The sequence below is a fragment of the Trichosurus vulpecula genome, chromosome 9 (assembly GCF_011100635.1).
Source record: "Trichosurus vulpecula isolate mTriVul1 chromosome 9, mTriVul1.pri, whole genome shotgun sequence".
NCBI lineage: Eukaryota > Metazoa > Chordata > Mammalia > Diprotodontia > Phalangeridae > Trichosurus > Trichosurus vulpecula.
Genome location: NC_050581.1, coordinates 133526101 through 133545453, shown reverse-complemented (window position 1 = coordinate 133545453; position 19353 = coordinate 133526101).

Here is a 19353-nt window from a genome sequence, read left to right as displayed (position 1 = left end):
CTGAAAAATTTAATATAGGCTCAAATTGCCATAAGAGGTATCAACCCAGGAGCAAGCTTTTAAAATGGTTTAGTTCTCTCTCTTTCTCTCTCTCTCTCTCTCTCTCTCTCACTCTCTCTCTCTGTGTGTGTGTGTGTGTGTGTGTGTGTGTGTGTGACAGGAAAAGAAAAATAAAAGAAAACTTTCTAAATTAGTATTTTTCTCCCTCCCTGTTAAAACACAAATATATACCTTAAAATATAAGCTGGCATCTTGGATATGCCATTTCAAATTGTTTCTGTGGAACGTGTGGTCCAGAGTCTTTGAATGTTGCTTTTAAAATAATGGCTTAACATAACTAACAAACTTCCAGACAAATCTCCAGAACAGGTAAACTTCTTTTAAAACAGAAGAAAGTCTGTGGATAGAGAAGATAAAGAGCTCCATAAAATAGAATTGTTGCCCAATGTGCAAATGTATGAATTGTAAAGATAGATATACATGTGGATGATAATGGCACAACCGTTGAGCAAAGAAGCTCAATCCCAGAATTAAAACTATTTTAGCTCCAACCAAGGCATACCTTACTCAAATTATGCACCATCTCTCCCACTCCAACCAGAGCACAATTACGTAAACATGAGGGTAAGGTATCCAGAAGAATTTGCTAATTTGGCTAATTTACCAGTAAAACCAGTAAGAAAATTGACCAACCCTACTGGTTTTAATTATGCCTGGGAAAGACAATTGAACTAAAAAACCCCTGATTCTGGACACTATATTCTTTGTAAAGCAGTCAAAAATAAAATATTTATTATTAATGATCTCAAGTGATTTCCAGCTTTATGTGTCATAATCCTTTTTACTTCGACTTATATATTATATTCTATGATCAATATGTAGACAACTAGATGAATGTTTATAAATATTTATATTTATAACAAAAATATATATTATATCCAAGTATAGGTACTAAATTATATATATACTTTGATAAGCTTATTACAAGATTTTATAAGTCTTAATAGTTTAAATTATATTAAAACTTCTGGAATACACATACATACATACATGGATGCATGCATTGACAGCCATGTGTATATATGTATAGATATATACATAGCTGACATAGCTATCTGTATAGAGACATATGAAATATATTTAATCTAGGATTGAGTCAAGTATGCCAAATATCTCAAAAATAAATGGTTATCTCCTCAAGGTCAGTAACCTTGATTTATACATTTTTTTGTAGCCATCAAAATATCTGTAGGGGTTCCTCTGTTTGATGGCCAGGGTCCAGTTATACAGGAATACCTTTAGGGAGGGAGTGGAGCTCATCAATAGTGTTCTCAGGGAAGGCATATCCCAACTTCTTTGCAGAAGTAGGAAACAATAGAAGTGGAACACTGCAAATATTGTCAGATTCTGGGTAGTTTTGTTGAACTATTCTTTAGCCTCTTTTTTTATTCTTTACTGTAAGGGAGAACTCTGGTTGGGGGATGGAGGAGGCTACATTGAGAAATGATAGTGATATAAAAAATCAATAAAAAAATTTAAGTATTCTCAGAGATGCAGCAATGACTGCTCTAAACATGGATTTTCATCACAGCACCTCTCTGACTGTATGTGGGCAGGGCCCTCGTCACAGAAAGCAATGGAAACAGATACATGCATGTGACCATAGGGAGACATACTGTAACTCCTCTGGCATCATCGTAAAAGGGAGGGCAACTTCTGCAATAGTACTGCTGAGTCACAAAAAACAGCTTCAGCTTATTCCTCCTAAGTTCTTTGTTCATACTCAATTTCTACATAAATCCACAGAATAAAACGGCAAACTTCATTTAAGATCTGCCAGCAGTGCCTCTTTTAATTAGCCTGAGTATACTCAGAAGACATTATGGTGCCACGGAAAGAAGCACATATTAGGTTTGGACTTAACATGGCTTGCGTTGAAATCATGACTCTACTATGCCTTGCCTAATTTCTCTGGGCTTCATTTTTCTCATCTATGAAGCAGAGGTTAGAGGTATAGAGTAGATGATTTTCAAGGTCCTTTCTAGCTCTAAATCTATGATCCAAAGTACTTGTGACCATAGCTGCTCTCAATAGCACTGGCAACAAGCTCCTGGTGCTCCCTAGAGATGTAGGAACATAGCACTCTCTGAACCCTCTCATATATCTGCATTCACCATTACTCTTCCTTGTGAATTGTACTATGGTCAACATCCCTCTGTTATATGACTCTAAGTTTCTTCTTTGCTATAATAGGGGTGATATACCAGTTCAAGAATTTATTCTAAAAAAAGTGCTTCATAAACTTTAAAAATGGATGGAGATAGAGATAGGGATTTCACTCAGGTGTGGAAACTCCCTCTACCAATGAAGGCCAATATCTTCTTTGCAAATTAAGAGTCTTCTACAATTTCTTAGAGCACTCAGGGTTTTCCCAGGGTCACACAGACAGTATGTGTCAGATGCATGATTTGAACACAGATCTTCCTGATATCAAGGGCAATTCTCTCTCCAGTCCGTGCTGCTTCTCTGTAACATTGATTCCTAAATTTGTTACAAAACTCTTAAATGTGAGTTCTCATTATTACTGTTAGCATTATGATTTTACCAACAGTTCCTACCCCAGTGAATTGGCTTATATGGTACCTGTAAAGGGACTCTTTAAGGACAATGGAGACATTGCTTTATGGTTCAAATTTGCTATGGTTTTGTTTCAATTCCTGAAGTATCTGCTCTTATAGACAGTTTATTTCAGAAAAAGTTTCCTAATTTTCAGCTCCAAACAATATTATTAATCTCATAAATGTTAAACTGGAGTGCTATTATTCATACATCTATCAAGTTTTTTTTTTCTGGGGTGGGAGGATAGGTAGGGGTTAATATCACTTAGCAAAATGGAATTCAGCAAAAAAGAATTTGGTGCCAGGATATAACAGAAAATCCAAAAGTACATTTACCCAAGCCTTGGTCAGTGAGGCTACAACATGGAGAGAATGAGACCTTGGCTTCTCAGGAGCTATGAGAACACAATGGAAACTCTGGCAGGACCTACCAAGCTGGATAGGCTTCAAGTACAGGCCTGGCTATAGATTGTGTGTCTGTTGTCCAAGGGCCAGCCTAGTGACATTCAAAGGTTCTTATCAGTAAGAGGCTGCCCACTGGTTAATGTGTTTTTGTATTCAAAAGAACTCATAAAAACTCATTCATCTTCCTTTTCCTATTCTTCCTTCCTTTTACCCTCCCTATTATTGTCAAGGTTCTTTCTGATTGATTAATTGGTGAACTATTGACAAAAATATGAAGGAAATACCTTATTGGAAGAAATATTGCATTTATTGAAATAGTAAACAAACATTCACCCAAAATAAAAGAAATAAAAGGAAGCAGTGTGGTACAGTGGGGGCAGAGGGGCTTAGCCTGGAGTCAGAGGATCTGGATTCATGTGATCATACCTATAATGATTTCTAGCTGTGTAACCTTGGGCAAGTTCCTTAACCACCCTAGATCTTAGTTTTCACATCTGTAATGAGGTTTGCCTTCATTTTCATTTTTCTGTCTATGAACCTCTGAAATAATAACATTTCAGGGGATCATAATCTCACAGAAATATTTAGCATTCAAAATTCAATGGCTATTTGGGTGATGTTATATATTATGTATTGCCATTTCTAGTCTATTGGATGTTTGGGAAGCTGTTCACTTTTTTTCCTGTTATGAATTTTTATTAATGGCACAGTCTTGGCAAAGCTGGATGCTGGTTAATTCAGGGTGTTTTTTTTTTTTTAAAGAATCCTTACAAAATAGAGTTTGATTCAAAAATTTATATTTCCAAATGATACTTTTTTCTAATACCTGAAAAATGAGTATATTCACCCAAACATGCCCTAAAGAGAAACTGGTGCTCAACTTTACAATTAAACACACACACACACACACACACACACACACACACACACAGACAAGGAAGCAAACCAGAGCTCTAAGTGAAATTCTGATAGGAACAGATAGATTCCAGAGCAGATTTTTCAAATGAACAATGAATATATCAGGCAGGTTTGTTTCCCACTTGCAGCTTATACCCCTTTTCTTGAGTTAGCTACTGGCCACGTCTCTGTCTCTGCCATTGGTCACAACAGGAATCAAGAAAGTGGGAATAAAAACCCCAAGTGAAATCCATTTTTGCTCCTGCAAAACCAGCTCAATGTACAGAGACACATATGATGGGCCACCACTGTCATAGCTATATATAAAGGATAGTACAATTGACGTATCTTAGAAATGAGTGCTATGCAATTTGTATGGAGAACAGAATATTTTGCTCTGTGGTATTGCTTCTTAAGTTCGACATACAAAACATGTGTATGCTAAATCACATCTTCCATAACTAAATCTTCTTAAATGTAAAATGGGACAAATGCTAACTTTTTCCATAGTTAGACATAGTGAAAGAAGAAAGGAAACTAATTGATGGGCTGTAAAGTACTATGCCTATAGTAATGAATGTGACAAATTATCCTTCTCACTCTTAAGTCTATGATGAGCCCGGGTAAGTAAATCGCAGTCAGAGAGCAAGGAGCTCCTGGGTATCATTTCATGCTTGAAAAGAGACAATTTACAAGCGGTGCCCTGAGGCTGGAGAAGAGTTGATTTCCATCACAAGTTAGACAACTTTATTCCCTGAGGGCAATTTATTCACCCATTCTTCACAAAATGACTATGATTATGATTTAGCATCAGTGTCAGATGCAGTCCCACTCTACCTAAACAAACTCCTCCCTGGATTCTCCTCCACACCCTCTGCCCTCTCACTAATGTACTTAACCTCCCTCCTCACCCTCGCTACAGGCATCAGATTGATACTTAACCTTGCCTAAGTGTTACTTAATTTTTACCTGTACTTACTGTCTTCATTCAACATCTCATAAGTTTCTAGAGAGCAGGGAGCACAAGTAATTGTTTTTGTATCACCCAGGTGAATGAGCACCACACTCAATTAGGTGTTTAATAGAGGCTTACTGATGATGGTTTTATGCTCCACAATTGATACTGCTTTTCTTTGGTAAGTATCCTAGTTATTATTTAATATTTATCAATAAATATCCATCTGGTATTAGATATAAAATTAAATATTCTCTCCCCACATCAGCATCCGTCACTCTTTAATAATTGTTAATTAATTTGCTTAACTGATCAAGAAAATCTATCTAGTCTTCTAGCTATTCTAGTGGTACCAGTCCTAAAGACTTTTCCGAATGCCCTCCAAAGCACACAGGTATTGCCTGTCAAAACCTCAGAGATTCCCAGTTTGAGCCCTCCTTGAATCATAAAAAGAAACAGGGAAGTCGCTAGTTGGGTTTCAGTCTAATTTTTCACTGATGCCCAAATATTTTCCTATGGAACATAATGGTAATTCGCCATCATTAGTCTTAGCTGGTCTCCCAGCTCTAGCTCTTGTAAGAGTTTATAAATCCATTTGGCTGCAGGGCACATTATAACACTGTTTAAAATCTTCTTTTTTAATTAAGTCTGTCAGGCTATTGAAGAACCTCTAGGACCTTGTTTCCTTGATGCCAAAATGTATGATGCCCATGAAGGCACTAATCACATCCATCACTTTTATTCAAATTGATTTGAAATGATGATAGAATAAAATCCAAACCAGGTCAGACCAACGACATATCTGCCTCAGTACTTTTTTTTTCTTTCGACATGGATATTTTGGAGTGCTAAGTGGAAGGGCACTGTGGCCTTCTATGTTATGATGGGCTAGAAGGTGGGCTGGAGGGGCCCTAGGTTCATATCTCAACTCCAAATTTTACTAGCTCTGATATAATAAGTAAGTCTGAGCTTCACTGTGCCTCAGTTTCCTCATCTTTAAGATTCTAGCATAAATAGAAACACCACAAAGGTAAAACACCTCACAAAATAATACTGGAGAACTTAAAAACTAAAAGTTCTCGCCCAAGGAACCCAACCCCCTAACTCAAGACGTGATATAAGTGGAATCAACACAAGTAACCTTCCAGGCTTGTACTTTAAGGTCCAGCTGTAGAAGTGTCTGTGTGGCCCTTCCTGAGAACACTGACTCAGTGTGAATCTCTCCAACAAACAAATATCACGCAAGAGGGGGCACACTGATTCTGCTCCACCATACAAAGAAAATAGAGAAGAACTGGGAAGGGGAGAGGAAGGGCAGAGAAGCAGTACAAGGCAAAGGACAAAACCAAACCATCTAATTGCAGGGTTGGGGAAAAGAAGTGAAAAACCTCTGCTTGAGGAAAAGGAGTGTAGAAACCTAGCTGAGAGCAGTCCTTTCAATCTAGAACTTGCTCTGAGTAAGGACTCATCAATTGAGCTCATCCATCGAGGAATGGTTGAATAAGTTACAGTAAATGATTGTGATGGAATACTATTGTGCTATAAGAAATAATGAACTTGATTATCTTAGAAAAACTGGATAGACTTGCACAAAATAATGAAGAATGAAATGAGCAGAACCAAGAGAATGTTGTAACATAATAACATAGTAACAACAATATTGTTTTAAGGTCAACTTTGAGTGAATAAGTTATTTCCACTATGAGAAATACCTAAATTAACTACAAAGGACATATGAAGGGAGACACTATTTGCATCCAGTCAAAGAACTGATAAATAGAAGTATGTATAGAATGGTTTACACACATACGCATATGCATATATGCATACATATATACATACATATTTGTGCCTAATAGTAGCCATCTCTGGGGGGTGGGAGGGAGGGAAGAAAAAATGGAAAAAAAGAAAGTCACATTATAACATTACTATATATTTAAAAAGAATAACATGTTATACATAATAGATTTGCAGTTTCATGAACAATCATCTTTTTTTTCCTAGTCTATTGTTATGGAAACACTTGTCTTATTTCTTAAGTTCAGAATAAAATAAATAAAATTTAAAAATAACTAAGAAAAGTCCACAATGGAATTTAAAGTTTTAAATAAAAACACTAGAAATAAAATTAAGTCAGATAGCAGACCTTCAATGTAAATTTTAAAAAAGCCTAATAGAAAGCATAATAGAGAATGTTGCCAAATAAGTAGTTGCCTTTGAGAGAAAATTACAGATTTAGAACACAAAAATCCAAAAGAAGTTGAAACATGGCAACCAATGAAAGGAAGGCAAAAATTAATAATTTTAAATGAAAAGCATATGAATTCTATTCAAAAAATAAGGAATGTTTCTGAATATAGGTTGTATAGACCAGAAGTGTCAGACTCAAGGACAGTAAAACTCCCAGTGGGGACAGACCAGATTTAAATAAAATTGGGAAATGTTTAACAAAATAAATAAAAATACAACACTGTTGTTCAGTCATTTTTTCAGTGATGTTCAACTCTGTGACCTCATTTGGAGTTTTCTTGGCAGAAATGCTGGAGGGCTTTGCCATTTCCTTTTCCAGCTCATTTTGCAGATGAGGAAATAAGGCAGAGTTAAGTTATTTGCTCAGGATAACACAAATAGTAAATGTCAGAAGGCAGATTTGAACTCAGGAATGAGTCTTCCTAACTCCAGGCCCAGCACAATACTACATAGATAATGTTTATCTATGGTTTCATGGTTAATATGTGGCCTGCAGAGGTCTGTTTCTATTTGATTTTGATGCTACTGGTATAGATATAATTTAAGGATGATAGGTTACCAGAAGAATGTAACATATTTTTAAAAATCCAAATACTATATTTCCAGGAAAGTACAAGCAAATTGCCAAGAAACTGAATATAGACAACAAAGTGTGTTGATCAATTAAATCCACAGATTGCCACCATAGAAAAAGCTTAAAACACCAAGTAATATAAAATTTCACCATTCTAATAAACAACAAATTTTGCAACTAGCCAGGAGAACAATCTTTAGCTGTGAAATAAGACCATTCTGAATAACTCGGGATTACTTTGTAGCCACCAGACAATAGAGGAAAAAGTGGAATAGTAGATATTCTAAACGGGGCTCAAACTACAAACAAAAATAGCATATCTTACAACCATAAGTGAGACATAAATGAAAATCATAATAATCATAAATGAAAAAGATACCTGCAACTATAAAAGAGACATTTGAAGTATTCATGGTGTTTAAAAAGAAGAAACAGTGATCAGAATGTTTGTCTCATACATGTATATATATATATATATAGCAAATCAGATAAAAACAAGAAGGTAAATAGCCACAATATTCAGGGAAAGAGAAATTTAAAATAATTGTCTCTTTATAGCAGTCTATTAATAAAAAGAAAATGAACTAGGGATAAAGGAAGTAAAAAGAGAGATAATAAAGTGTTGCAACAATTTGGCTAGCAGCTGTTGTAGGGGTGAAAGACCAAGAGAAGCCCAACAACAAGAATACTGCCAGCACAGATTCTTTTGATCTACTTTACTAAGGAAAGCAATGTTAAGGGCTTAACAATCTTACTTTAATCCAACATACAAATATAAACTCACTTAGTCCAGGAGGAAAAGCCAGCAACCTGAACTTCGGAGCAAGTACAAACAAATAATATACACAATATAAACAGATCAAATCACAATTCATAGTTACCAAAAAGCATCAACATCTGAGTTCACAAGCTGGGGAGCTCTTAACAACGATTGGTCCAGAGTCACAGACCACTCCTCCGGTGGCTCAGAGCCCCAAGCAAACAATTCTGTTCTCTCTTTTTATACAGTCTTTAGACATCATAAAATGTCATCTGAGAGACCAAAACTTTGGGGCATACTATTGGCTCTGGTCTTAGCAACTCCCCTTAGGACCCTGAGGGCTTCATACCCGTATGGGCTTAGCACCTAGTAATTAGGGGTTTGGGCCTGGGGCTTTGCACCTAGTAAGGCTCAATCAAAAACAATTAATTTAGCATTCTGAAACAGTAAAAAAGTCCTAACTTAATTAATATTACATAAAGAAACAAAGTATTTAAGGGAAACTTAAAGACTATAGAAGGGACAAAAAAAGCATGGGGATAATAAGCCCTGGATGAACTCCATTGTTCCCCTGTGAGTAAATCAGTATATTTTATGAAAGAGATAACATGGGGAAGTTTTCAAAAGGGGAGTTAAAGGGTGGTGGACAGAAGAGAGTCAATGGTGTATATCTAACCAGTTTCTTAGGTAAGCAGAGAAGAGATTGTCAAATGATATGTCATCAAATATGATAAATTTGTCTCCTCTTTGCCAATGTTTATTTCTTTGATTTCTTTCTTTCATTATTGGTTAATATCTAGAATTAAGTCAAATAATATTAGGTAGTGATCATAATGAGAGACATGAATGAAAAAAGTTGGCAGCAATGTCATTCCACTCTCATTTTGGACTCCAAATTACCATCCAGAGAACCCTAAACACACAATGATAATAATAAAAGCAAGAGCTTACACTATGTGCTTTCGTATACTTACTTTTTTTTTTATTTTCTCACAATCACCCTGTGACCTAGCAGTTGCAAGTAATATGACCCCATTTAGTGATTCATAGTATCATTGGATTTAGTCATGGAACAGATCTTGGAGTCCATTTATCAATCAATCCACAAACACTTAATAAGAGCCTCCTATGTATGAGGGATTGTACTAGGCCCTGGGAACACAAATATAAAGAATGAAACAATCTTTACTTTTAAGATGTTTACATTTTAATAAGAGAAGCCTAAGTCAAGTCACTCATTTCGCAGGTGAGGAAGATGAGGAGCAGAGAAGATAAATGATTTGTCAAGGGTCACTAGTCTTCAAACCCTGGTAGTGCCTGCTCCACTCCACTTTCTCCTGCTTGCCTGTCTGTCTCTTATTTAAGATTCATGAGTTTCGCATACAATATGGCTCTTATCTTCTCCTTATTCAAACTTTTTTTGATCCTACTAGGAGGAAAAAAATACACATTTGTATACGCACAGACAAATATATATGTATATACACATATACATAAAGACTAATAATACCTGAGAATATAGGTCATGCCTCAACATGACTTTGAATGGTATTGAATAACTAATATGTGTAAGTCTTATTTATCTTTGCATTCTTTTTTAAAAATGTAACAGTGCATAGTTGAATCCAAGGAGGAAGAATTTTGCATATTAAGTTGTGTTAATGGCACCTATAATTTAATGATTTGACCTATACAGAAATCCCAGTGTGCAATGAGTTTCATACCCCCACCCTCCCTTGATTTTTTTCAAATAGACTCAAAATCAAAATCTGTGGAGACAGCAAGGGAAGTTCAGGTAAATTAAGCTTATTTTATGGTTGATATAATTTCCTTTCCATGGGTAATAATAGTTTATGTGTAGCTCTATATGGCTTATAAAACATCTGTCATACATCTCATTTGCTCTTCACTTTGAGAGGTAGAGAACTCAAGTGTTATTTATTCCTATTTTATTTAGAAAAATAAAAGGAAACTGAGTCTCAGTTTAAATGCTTGCCCAAATGCACATAGGTAGTAAATGGTAGAACAAAGACCAGAATGTAGAACTTCTGAAACCAGATCCATCACTCTACTAGACTTCCACAGTCCTCAGGAACTTACATAATTAGATGCTAGCTCTGCTGGGAAGACATGGTTTGTAGGTGTTCAATTTCTAGCATATTCAGATTGCAAAAGTTAGGGGGAAGTGAGCAATTGCATATCTTCATTAAAACAAAATCCTATTAATTGACAAGTGCAAGTTTCCTCAACTGAAGAACTGGCTGAATAATCAGAAAAACAAAGAAAGGAAGATTTCTTGTTATTTTATTCTATTTTTTATTTTGGTGTTTTATGGGGAACCTGCATCCTTGAGGCTACATGTGGGCTTCTATGTCCTTGGGTGCAGCCTTTCATCTGAGTCCAAGTTTTACAGAACAAATCTTTTTATTAAGGGGATTTGTTCTGTGAAGTTTAGATTCAGTCAAAGGGCCACACTTGAGCACCTAGAGGGCCACGTGTGGCCTCAAGGCTGCAGGTTCTCCACCCCTGTATCTAACCCATAGCAGAAAAAACACTGAGTCTGGAGTCAGAGACTTCGGTTTGAATCCTGGCTCTGCTACATAATACTGATTTGAGCTTCAGTAAGTCACCTCTCTCTGGGTCTCTGTTTCCTCATCTATATAATCATCTCTAGAGTCTCTTCAACTCTAAATCTGTGATTATTTGATTCTCAGGTTCCAAATCTATATTTCCAACAGTCTATAGTACATCTATACCTGGCTATAACATCAGTCCCTCAAGCTCTATGTGTTCCAAAACCGTTATTCTATAACTTTGCAATTTTTCTCAGGCATAATCATTGCAGTTGACTAAATAAAGTATAAAGGAATTATTCTGGCATTCAAAGCTCCTCACAGTCTGATCCTGACTTCCTTATAATATTCATCGTTCCTGTGCATATTCCAGCCAAATTTAACTACTTGCCACTTTGCAAATTTATGCCACATTTTTTTTTTCTCCTCGGTGCCTTTGAAGACAACATCTCTTACACATGAAAAATCCTCCCTGTGGGCAAAATCTCTGACTGTTGAAATCCTACTTATCCTTCTTCTAAGTCTAGCTCAAATCCTCCTCTCTATAGTTTAATCCCTCTAACTGGAAAAAAAAAAAACTTTTTGTGTTTTTTTATAGGACTTTTTGATCCCCTTACACGATTAGCATATTTTGCTTTGTATCTTAATTACTTGTGTGCATTTCTTCCTCCAAAATGGTTGTATTCTGACACCATATCATAATGGGGATTTAACTTCGCATTCTCCGTTATACCACTGATGTTCAGTCTTTGGCACGTCCAACCAAGCAGAAAAGGCTTTCTTGTATAGGCCTAGTGAAAGACAATACGCCAACCTGGTGAATTTGCTAACCAGATTTTTTTTTTTCATCAGGAAGTTGGTAACAATGTGATGATTCTGTGGGAGGGAAGTTAATGAGGGTATTGCATGATAACAATTCCTGAAGTCTATTTACTAAGGTGCAGAGATGGTGAAACTTCCATTGGTGGAGGGAGTCGACACACAAATTCAACAGGCAGAGATTTTGTGATTCTCACAACAATCCTGTTAGGTGATATTGTTACCTCTACTTCACAGATGACATCTAAGACTCAGAGGGGTCAAATGTTTAACTAGGATAATACAGTTAGTAAGTTTTTGAAGTAGGATTCCAACCCAAGTCTCCTGAAATCCAAGTTGGGAATACCTACTCACTATGATATATTACCTTTAAATAATGGCTGAATGAATGAATCAGCTAGGCAGCACAGTGGATGGGGTCTTAGGCCTAGAATGAGGAAGAACTGAGTTCAAATGCAGCCTTAGGCACTAATTGTGTGAAACAAGGCAAATCATTTAACTACTTTTGGGTTTCCTCAACTATAAAACTGGGATGATAATAGAACTTAACTTCCAAGATTACTGTGAAGATCAAATAACAGAATATTTGTAAAGCACATAGCACAGAGCCTGGTACATAGTAGGTATTTAACAAATGCTTGTTTCCTTTCTTCCTTAGACACTGAATTTTATATGCAAGAAAACATGTAATTCATTATTTGTCCCATCAGTAAAATATTACTTCCCCAAACAGTACCATCAAAGAGTCTAAGCTTAGCCCATAATGTCAAAGGCAACAGGTCCTGAGGTTGGCTAAAATTTTTTTCTCACTCTTCCCTATAAAATTTCCTTCTTAAAACCTCTTAGCAGATCTTAATGAATTTCCACTTTCGCAATTCTTTTGAAAAATATTACTTTTTTTTTGCTGTTTCTTGAAAATGCAGGGAAAATTGAACTTCTAAGCCACAATAGATGACCCAGTCAAGCAACATTAAGTACCTATGCATTAGAATCAGAAAGAGCACTTGGACTGAAAAGAAGAGTCCCACTGGGAAACTCTGTAAAGTGAATGATGATACATGGCTCCCATGTACCTTTCTACCAACAGTTAACTGGAATGGAAATATCGATCCAATATTATTCACCTTGCTGTGGCCAAACCCAAATGCAACTGCTAAGAAGAGACATACACATCTACATCTTCATTCAATTCCCACTTCTCTATTTTCTGGTGGCCTATCTGGAGAACCCCAGCTATTAAGTCTTTGTCGTAGGGAGTACCCTAGACCTGTATGGCTCATGTTTGAACTCAATTAAATCGACAAGCATTTACTTAGCATCAGCTACACGCCACTCACTACGCAGGCTCCTACTGACCTAATAATAATAGCTAGCATTCACATAGTATGTTAAGGTTTGTAAAGTTCTACGTTATCTCATTTGAGGTAGGTACTGTTATTATCCCCATTTTACAGATAAGGAAACAGAATGAAAGAGGTTTAGTGGCTTATCCTGGGTCACACAGCTAGTCTGTGTCTGGAACAGGATTCAAACTCAATTCTCCCTGATTCCAATGTCTATCCGCTATGCTACCAAGCTACTGTAATTTATTAATGTATCAAAGGGCACCTAAGATATGACAAAGCTACTGGTGTGACTCAGGGTTACTTTTAGTAGGGGTTGCCTTTAAAACATCAAAGTGACTGGGAACATCCTATTGCCTTCAAAAAGCCTATTGCGGAGTCAAAATGACTCTGCAATACTATGGACTTGGCACCAGACAGTTGATCTCACCTGTCACCCCTGCAAGTCCTCATTGACCTTCACCATGTTTTTGTCCCAGGCTTGCTAGTCTTAACATGTGCATGTCATGTTTCCACTGAATTTGTTTCCATTTCTTTCCAGTTTCATTAACTTGAACTCTGGTCCCTGATTATGCCCTTTGAGCGTTGTCCCAAATCAAAAGTTTTCTTCCATCTTGTACTACCTTTATTCAGTCAGCACAGTCATTAGTGGTTTTCTTTTGGCAGTTTGGTGGTGCACCAGATGTCAATAATAATGACTGGTCCAATGGCTGTGACTCTAAGCCTTCAAGAATTCTGTGGCTCTCCAATGGTTTCTGTGATAGTCATTAAAATTATTTAACTCTTAAATCCCCAAGTCCCAGCTATTGATACCTACACTAGGCTACCAATGAATATCTGCTGAAAAAATAAATAATTCTAGGTGCTAAAAATATTCTTGCCTGAGTATAATTTTGTTAGAGTATGTTAGATATCATCTTAGAAAGTACTCTGCAATTGCCTTTAATAAAACTTATCTTGACTACGTGTTATCAATTAACATCTTTATTTGTTAAGAAAACAGTGGTCTGCCTGTGTGAACTTCTATTAAAAAACAATGCTTGTCTCTGAAATGGCCCCAGGTGGTAAAGTCCTAAGCAGTGAGTGCAGACCCATTCTAGGAAGCACAAGCTCCATCTAGTGGTCAAACAAACCCCATTAAATGATCTGCAGATTTCTAATTCCTGGATTTGCACATTTTGTAAGACAAGAAAAAATGATATGCTCCACAGAATGGTACCAATGTGGCACAACATAAATTATATATAATGTATATGTATATATATGCATATATGTATATATCACAAATCAGTTACCAAGAATTATGCTGTGTTGTGTATATACACATACATGTACACACATATATAAACATATATGTATGTATGTATTACAAATCAGTTACCAAGAATTATATCATAATAAATTTTTAGCTATACCCCGGAAGTAGAAATTATCATTATCTAATCAAAACCTCTTTTATATTGATGAGGAAATTGAAGTCCATAGAGCTTAAGCCATTTTTCCCAAAGCCACACAGCAAATTGGTGACAGAATTCAGACTAGAGCCTTTATATGCTGTCCTCCAGTCCATCGTTGGTCCAATTCTCCATGTCACCCCTCAGTTCTCCTGAGTCTTGTCTCTCTGTGACACTCAAGTAACTCAGCAGCAATTTAAAAAAAGAGAAAGAAAGAAAAGGTCAGGGCAGCTTCAAAGTTAAAGACTATGCTTGCCTTGGGGTCAAAATCACTTCAAATTAAACCCCAAATCCATTCTGTTCTTGTTCATGAAGGTCTGCCCCAAGGCAAGGACCCATAAGGGATCACGCACTCTCATTTGGAAGGGCTCTCAGAGATGACGTAATCCAACCCTTACTGAACCGGAATCCCTTCTACAAAATCTCCACCAAGTACAAGTAGAAGCTCTGCTTGAAGATGTCTACTGGGGGAAAAAGGTTCGTTACTGTTTGGGAATGACCCTTTTATTTAAAGAGCTGCTCTCATTTTTGGAAAGTTTTTCCTTTCATCCACATGTAATCTCCTACCCTTCTCACATAACTGCCCTGGGGAGGGAAATTATAAATCCTCTTAAATGCAAGGCAACTACTCAGATTATCAAAGGGTTGGTGAGGCTAGAGAATGGGAAAGGAGAACCTAAAATTCTGTTTATTGGACTGTTTCACAAAGATATCACTTTCTCCAACATGAGTTAATAGGATATTAGATTAACCATAAAATTTACTTCTTGAACATGCCAATGATTATGATTTGACCAAAGTTCTCCATGAAATCCTCTAGGGCATCCATTGTTCAAATGACCATTAGTTCTCAAAGGTTCAACAGATTTTTTGGCTGCTGAGTGAGAGCACTGTAGTCTGCTAAACCCCCCAAACCCTTTTCAAGCATACTTTTGTTTATCCTCATTTAATCACGGCAAGTAAATATGCAATTAAATTAATAAGATTATCCAGTTTTTTTTTCAAACTACCATAGGATCAGAGATAGATGTAAAGCAGGAAGGGACAACAGATGTCATCTAGACCAAACCCTGTATGTTGCAGATGAAAAAACTGAGTCCAAGGGAGGTTAAGTGATTTATCCAAAGTCACACAGATAGTTAGCATCAGAGGCTGGATTTGAACTTGGGTGCTCTGGCTAGAGAGCCAGTTCTCTCTTCACTGTACCATTGGTAGTAGAGACATAGCAACCTTAAGGAAGGAAAGAACCAAGAAGGTTTTCTATACACAGTTAAGAAAGGAGAAGCCTGAGAAAGGGGTTCTGGTCAATCCAGGAAACAAGACAACATGTAAGCTGCTTTCTCCCAAAAAGGTAGAAGCATATAGGCTCTTCACTCTCAAAAATAGGAGAAATATCTGGTCACAGTGAGCCTTTTGAACTTCAAGATGAAACAACAACAAGAAAATCCAACTTATTAACTGTCTTTTACATGGAAATTCAAAAAAAGTTAAATGATGAATGGGGGTCATGTCTCAATGGCAGCTACAAGGTGAAAATTCTTACTCTTCTTTTGTAAAGGAATATATTTTGTTTTTATCTTATGTACAGTCATTTATTAAACACCTCCTATGTGCTAGTCAGCCATTTGGTGATTATACTCTATTTCACTTTGGGGGGGTTTATTTTATAATGCTTTGCCTTCCTTAAAGGAGTCAGTACTGAATCATTCACCCAGAGAGAGAGTAGGCCTGAGGAAGAATTGGGAACACCTTGGAGAAGACACAGCAAACCTTCGGTAAAAGAGGTAGCTCAGAAACTGTGTCATTTTTATCTTGCTAATGCATTTTTGTTTGGTTGGGACTAGACCTATGATTTCATCAGCATGGAAAGCTCGAAGTGAAGAAAGCCTCCAGTGCACATCAGCATTGCTTTTTACCACTTAGGGCCACTTAAGATTAGATGGCTTTTGTTCTTTGTTCTGCAGTTTTCAGTCATGCTCAACTCTTCATGACCCTATTTTGGGTTTTCTTGGCAAAGAACAGTTTGTTTTCCATTTCCTTCTTTAGCTCATTTTACAGATGAGGAAATGGAGGCAAAAAGGATTAAGTGACTTGTCCAAGATCATATATCTAGTAAGTGTATGAGTCCAGATTTGAACTCAGGTGAGTCTTGCTAACTCCAGGGTCCATACTCTATCTACTGCACCACCTAGCCACCTTTAGGTGACTTGGATTAGTACCAGAAAGCTAGTACCAGGAAGGAAGGAAAGAAGGAAGGAAGGAAGAAAGGAAGGAAGGAAGGAAGGAAGGAAGGAAGGAAGGAAGGAAGGAAGGAAGGAAAGAAGGAAGGAAGGAAGGAAGAAAGGAAGGAAGGAAGGAAGGAAGGAAGGAAAGAGCCCTTTGTGTTTTGATGGCTTAGAGTGAATGTAAAGGGCAATTGTTTCTGTTTTGACAAAAAGCCCTAAGGGTCTTCCACTCCCAGATTTCGTGGTTTTGTTTTTTTTGTTTGTTTGTTTTTTTGACTAAGTGAAAGAGGCCATTCTTTGTCTCATTTCTTACCTAGCCTTAATCACTGAATGGGCATTGCCTCAGATTAACTGAGACCTGGGAAAGACTTTAGCTTAAAAAGGCCAAGGCCTCCTACTGCATCTGGGGCCTTCTTCAATCATCGTGATCTGTATCTTGCGACTGGATCCATGGGGCTCCCCAGGAGAGAGTGAGGCTGGTGATTTTACACAGCCCTGCTTCACTTAAACCCAACTCATTTGCCAAGTCATGGCTTCACCTTCCTGATGTCATGGTCCTCTTCAAGAATGAAGAACAAACAGCAACAACCCAACAGAGACTAGAATTGAACTGCAGTCTTCCTGACTCCAAAATCAACTCTCCTTCAGCTATACCAAGCCTCTCCTTGCCTTGTACAGGGTTATCCACATATTAAATATTTGATCTATTGAATTAAGAAAGCAAGGAAACACAGAAAGAGCACAGATCTCACCTAAGAGTGAGGAAGAAGCTGATTGCTCTAGGTTCATAACCTGGAGCTAGAAGGGACCTTAGCAGTCATTTAGTCTAACCCTTTTATTTTACAACTGAGGAAACTGAGGCCTAGGGAAGTGAAGTGATTTGTCCAAAGTCACAGAGGTGGCAAGAAGCAGAGCCAGGATTCAAACATAGTCTTCCTGATTTAAAATCCTTCACAATCAGGCTCCAACCTATTTTTCCAGGCTGATTACATATTACTTCTTATATACTTTCCATTCCTAACTAAGCAGGCCAACTGAAAGTTCCCAGAATTCCACATTCTCTATCTTTCCACCATGCTTTTGTTCCCTATGCCTAGAGAGCTTTCTAACCTCCACCTCTTGGAATCATTAGCTTTATTCGAGGTTCACCTTAAAGGTTACTTTGGAGGCCTTTCCTCCACCTGGGAGATGGGCCCAGGCTGGCCATGGTTCCTTCCTCTCCAGAATGTGCTTCTGCCTCTCTGGACTTTGCTACTATCCCCTAGCATAGGTTCATTCTCTGACCCACCTGTCCTTTATGTGTTGTTTTCCCTCGCTACCATATAACCTGGTTGAGGGCAGAGATTGTCTTTATTTTGACAGTAATTCTATTTGAATCCTCAGCGCTCAGCACAGTACCTGGCACTAAGTGCTTAATAAATGTGTGTCGCCTGCCTGCCTGTGACACAAAGTTTAGGGCTCTTTATAATACCTTAGATCTATGACTGCTTAAAAAGTTGCAGAACTAGATTTCACATTCTTGTACTTTGACTCCAAATCCAGTGCTCTCTCCACTTTTCTCCCACTGAAGTATTATTATAATGTGACATTTAGCACTTGGACTTTAATTATTTACCAGCTAAGAGTAATCTGAGACAAGCACTGTCAAAGATGTTAAAAAAAAAAAAGGCCAGGGCAGCCTTTGGACAAGAATAGGAAAAACCTAGCAAGTGCTTAGGAACTGAGTTAAATCAGAGTAAAAACCAAACTATTACTTATTAACATAAAAGCTGATAAAAAATTGTGACATAAAATTCAAGGCCCTGATGCTAACTGATGTGGAGGACAAATGTATGGTGGTGCTTACCTTCCAGACCCCAAACCATTATCCCTTTTTTCCCCCAAGGACAATGAGCAACTGGGTCACTATCTTCCTCTCCTCCCTAACTCCCATCTTCATATGATCAGATTTCAACATCCATAAGGATATTCCCTCAAACTTCCTAACCTCTCAATTTCTTGATCTACTTGTATCACCTAATCTTCACTTAATCTTAGGGACACTTTAGATTTAATTAAAAAACTTAGGTCACACTCTAGATTTAATCATCGGAAATGACTTCCACTTTCATTATCAAAGCCTTAGACTGTTTAGTTCTCATTCTGACCATAACCTCCTTTTCTCACACTTCTCCTTATGCCTCACCCTTCCTAATCCTCTTCTATGCCCTTATAAATTCCTGCAATTTATCCATCCATCCCTTAATGCTTTCTCAAGCTAGTCAATCATTCAGCAAGCACTTCTTAACTTCTGGATATGTGTCAGGCACTGTGCCAAGGACTGAGGATACAAGAAAAAGCAAAAACATGATCTCTCCTTTCAAGGAATATACTTTATAATGAGAGATACAACATGAAAACAACTATATGCATACTAGATAGATATTTATGTAAATATATAGCATAAATGAAAAGTAATCTCATAGGAAAGGCACTAGCAG